This window comes from Myotis myotis, unplaced genomic scaffold (assembly GCF_014108235.1).
Source record: "Myotis myotis isolate mMyoMyo1 unplaced genomic scaffold, mMyoMyo1.p scaffold_m19_p_1, whole genome shotgun sequence".
Taxonomy (NCBI): Eukaryota; Metazoa; Chordata; class Mammalia; order Chiroptera; family Vespertilionidae; genus Myotis; species Myotis myotis.
In genome coordinates, this window is record NW_023416313.1 from 39,887,212 (window position 1) to 39,892,360 (window position 5,149).

At 43.3% G+C, this 5,149-nt stretch overlaps 1 pseudogene; it reads right to left on the bottom strand.

Moving 5' to 3' along the window:
• Positions 1–4,063: 4,063 nt before the first annotated feature.
• LOC118669722 lies at positions 4,064–4,802 on the bottom strand (annotated as a pseudogene).
• Positions 4,803–5,149: the final 347 nt, after the last annotated feature.

Genomic DNA, 5,149 nt, shown 5'->3' on the forward strand with positions numbered 1-5,149 from the left:
GTATTAAAACTTAGGATAAGAATTACTAATTATTTTTACATTTTCTTTAAACAAAAAAGTAAACACAATATTTTAAGACAGGAAAAAGTAGACTCCTTTTTTAAGTTAATTAAAATAAAGCTAAAGTAGTTAAGTTATTCTCTCAACTATTAGCATGTTTTAAATGATGTTCCCAAAGATTTTCATGGTGAGACAAAACAAAATAAATGCTATAAATGGATGCTTGATATTATATACCTAGTTAGAGAAGTCACTAAACTCAGTTCCCTTGATTATTTTTCATTTTTTTTAAATTATAGTTTGCATTCAACATTGCTTTACAGTAGTTTCAGGTACACTGCATCATGGTTAAACAGCCATATATTTTACAAAGTGCTTCCCCAATCTTCAGGTCCCCATCTGGCATCAGTTCTCTTGTTTTTATTTTCTATGATTGTTTATTTTTTTTAATACTCACCCGAGCACATGCTTATTGGTTTTAGAGAGAGGGGGGAGAAGGAGAGAGGGAGGAGAATGGAGGGAGAGAGTGAGAGGGAAAGGGAGGGAGGGAGAAAGAGAGAGAGAGAGAGAGAGAGAGAGAGAGAGAGAGAGAGAGAGAGAGAGAAGGGAAAAACATCTATCAGTTGCCTCTTGCATGCACCTGGACCTAGACTGAACCTGCAACCTGTGTAAGTGCCCTGACCAGGAATTGAACTCACAACCTTACTTTGTGTGGGATGACACTCCAACCAACTGAACCACAGCAGCCAGAGATGCTCTCTTGATTTTAAATCTCTTGATCAGTCTACTTAGTCACACTGACTTGCATGCAGCATACAAAATTAAAATAATAATAAACAAATGGGACTACATCAAAATAAAAAGCTTTTTCACAGCAAAAGAAACCATCAAAAAAACAAGAAAGCCCTGAGAGAATTGCATGGGAGAACATATTTGCCAATATTATCACCAATAAGGGTTTAATCTCCAACATTTATAGGGAACTCATATAACTTAACAAAAGACAGATAAACAACCCAATCAAAAAATGGGCAACAGACCTAAATAGATCCTTCTTTGTGAAAGAAGACAGAAGGAAGGCCAAGAGACATATGAAAACATGCTCAAAGTCACTAATTATCTGAGAGATGCAAATCAAAATGACAATGGGGTACCATCTCACAACTGTCAGAATGGCTATCATCAACAAATCAACAAATAACAAGTGCTGGAGAGGATGCAGAGAAAAAGGAACTCTTCTGCACTGTTGGTGAGAATGCAGGCTGGTGCAGCCACTGTGGAGAACAGTATGGAGTTTCCTCAAAAAACTAAAAATGGAACTCCCATTTGACCCAGTGATCTCACATCTAGGAATATATCCCAAGAAACTAGAAACACCAATTAGAAAGGATATATGCACCCCTATGTTCATAGCAGCTCAATTTACCATAGCTAAGATTTGGAAACAGCCTAAGTGCCCATCAGCAGATGAGTGGATTAGAAAACAGTGGTACATCTACACAATGAAATACTATGCTGCTGTAAAAAAGAAGAAATTCTTACCATTTGCAACAGCATGGATGGACCTGGAGAGCATTATGCTAAGTGAAATAAGCCAGTCAGAGAATGATAAATATCACATTATCTCACTCACTTATGGAATATAATGAACAAAATAAACTGATGAATAAAAACACATCCAGAGACAGAGATGCATCAATCAGACCGTCAAACCTCAGATGGTAGGTAGGGAGGGTGAGGGTAAGGGGGAGTGATCAACCAGAGGACTTTTATGCATGCATATAAGCCTAACCAATGGACACAGACACCAGGGGGATGAGGGCATGAGTCGGGGGTTCAGGGGAGTAATGGGGGAAAGGACACATATGCAATACCTTAATCAATAAAGAAATTTAAAAATAAAACAAAACAAAAAATGTCACAAATGTGATAGTCTGTGAACAGATATCTCTCTCATAAATTATTGTGGCTTATTCATGTTTGTTTGTTTGTTTTGCTTTGTTTCACATTCTACTTATTTGTTTAAGGTGGTAGGATGCTAATGGATCACAAAGAGAGATATTTATAATGAAGGACAATAATCCTTGAAATAGACACACTAAGAATTTTGATGTTATATGCTACAAGTAACATTGACAAAAGTATGATATATGAGCCTTTATTTTTAACTTATAAAAGTGTTGTATTAAGTATTTTTTCTCATAATTTAAATATACTGGAGAAATAGTTTAACTAATTTCCTACTTTGCTACACTTCTCTTAGTACTATGTGCATTAAAAAAATTCATACATATATTCATTTATAGTGTATTCTGGATATAAATTCCATGATGAAAATTACATTATGAAATAGTGATTATATTTCTACTATACAGTTCACACAATTACAGCAAGGTAAATCTGAGAGAGAAACAGTTATATGGTTGTGGAGGCAGTAGTGGTTATGTAGATGTGTGTGTGTGTATATGTGTATGCCTATCTTTTTCTGTATTATATAGGTATAAATATGAGTATAGATATGTTTTATAGTATTTAACATAAGGCAAAATATTAAAAATCTAATTGTTTAAATTAGTTAATTAGAAATAAAACAAATATTTGTGGAAATAAGTACATTCATTTTCCCCAGATTTGGTGACTGTCTCACTTATGGTTCTCCATTTTGTAATGCAAAAAGCCACAGTATTGATTTTTCTTCCCTTAATTGACTCTTTCTGGTCATATCAATTTTTCTCAGTGTGATTTCCAGGTACCTGTTTTTGCTGCTTTGAACACCATTCAGTTTCTCATTGTTGAAAATTTACAGAATGAAAACTTATCCTACATTTGATAAGACTGACTTGACTAATAGCTAAAAGACAACAGAAGGAAACACTAGTCCTTATTCTACTGATGAATGTCTAAATTAAATCTTTGTTGACACAGTGAATATTTTACCCTCTTTATACTGCAGAGAATCAGTACTTCAATGGTTTATAATATAGCTAGAGGCCCAGCGCACGAAATTCGTGTGCGGGTACAGTCCCTAGGCCTGGCCTGTGATCAGGGCCATCTTCCCCGGCTGCCTGCAGCCGGCCCCATCCCCACTGCCACCCACCCCCAGTTCTTCATTCGCCATCAGATCCTGCTGGGGGGAGGAACCAAGAGGTTGGCTGTTCTGCCTACTTGCCGGCCCTGATCCTGCTGCGGGTAACCCTGTGTGTGGGGGGTGACTGACGGGGCAGGAGGCCTTGCCCTGGTGCCACCCGCATCCCTCACCACCCACCCCCAGTTCCCCATTCATCATTGGGAAATCAGAGCCTGATGGTGGGGGAAAGGGACTGAGAAGTGGTCAGTACACCTCATAGTGACTGGTCAAGCAGTCATTCTGATGGTTCTGCCATTAGGGTCAATTTGCATATTAGCTTTCTATTATATAGGACTAGAGGCTCAGTGCACAAAAATTTGTGCACTCAGGTGGGTCCCTCAGCCCGGCCTGTGCCCTCTCGCAATCTGGGTCCCCTTCGGGGCCCCTTCCCCTGGCTGCTGGCACCAGTTTTCCTCCGGCGCCCAGAACCCAGGCCTTCGCTCTTTGCTGGGAGGGGCCCATGCGTTGGGTGAGGGGCTTAGCTCTTTTAAAAATACTTCTGAATGTTTGGTAAATAACCCTGTAGGAATCTACTTTCTGAAACATGCTGGTTAGTAAGGGCTGATTTGGGTAATCAACAAAATGTATGTTATAATCCTAATCCCCAGAACCTCAGAATGTACCTGTATGTGGAGATAAGATCTTTAAAGAGGGGATTACATTAAATTGAGGCAGTTCCAGTGTGACTCTTAGCCCATCTCACTGAAGTCCTTATAAGAAGAGGAATGTTGGGGTCCAGCCCCAGTAGGTCCAGAGGTTCCCAAATGTGTGGACAGAGTTGGCAAAGAAGGAATGACACAGAGGCAGCGTTCAGGTGATCATCATAGGCAGGTTCTCTTTTTATTGTCCTGTTACATCTATATTTATACTATTTGATTCTATAAGCTTTTTTTTTTTTTTTTGCCAAGGAGAGCATGGGGTCCATTTATTGGGGGGTCAGTCAAAAGGGGAGCTGGCTAGGGTGGGGTAGGGCAGCAGCTTGTCTGGCCCCTGAGAAACCCAACTTGAGTCCAGAGCCTAGACCACTTTGAAGCCAAAGTCTTCCTCCACCTTTATCTGCATGGGGGCCAGATCCAGAGTCAGCGGGACTCCCGCCTGGCCCCCTTCCCATGGCGCTCGCCACCTCTTCCAACCGCTGGGCCCCTCACCAGGGGCCGGGCTGCAGGCTTCTGCAGGTGCTGGTGTCCTCCTGGGCAGGGACAACCCCTCTTTCTCCAGAGGCTAGTTCTCAGCATTGCCTGGGCTGGGGGCATCTGTGCTCTGGCTGCCCTCGTCCTCCAGTAAGATGGTGAACTGCCTGGCCCAGTAGTCGGCCCCGTAGGAGTCCAGCACCCTCATGAGGAACCTCCGCTCCTGCTGGAGTCTCCGTGTTATCCTCTATATCTGATGGAGCCTGTTCAGGACCCACTTGTTCACCTGCTCGATCTCCCTGCAGCGCCGACCCAGCACCTGGTACTTCCTGCGATTGAGTTCCCCTTGGCACCACAGCCGCTGGCCTTAGGCTGCCTCCTCCTCTTTGTCTCGCTCCTGGAGGCTGGTGCTGCCCAGACCCCCCAGACATGAACTCCACTTCGGTCTCAAGCTCGCTCTCCAGGATGTGACCACCTAACAGTGGAGGCAGCGCCAGCTCCCAGCAGGGAGGTGCTGAGAACTCCTCAAATCCCAGGGCTGCCATGGACCACTCTCTCTGCTCCAGCTTCATTTCTCCCTGGCTCCCGGCAGAACTTCCAACCTTGCAAGCCTCTTAAAGTGCAAAATGACTCATCCCATCCGATTTCATGACCAGGCACACAGGCCCCTGCTGCTAAGCCTCCTGGGAGTTGTAGTTCTCTATTTCCAGCTCACTTTCCTCGCCCCACCCCCACCTGGAGTCCCCATTGAAAGGCCCTGCTTGCTGGTCTAATGCTGCTGGCCAGGCATCTGAGTCACCTCCATCTTTATTCCTGTCCTGACACAGTGCAGTCTGACCATAGAGACTCTCCGCTTGGGAAGCCCCTGGGCCTCCTTCTGGGGCTGGGGATG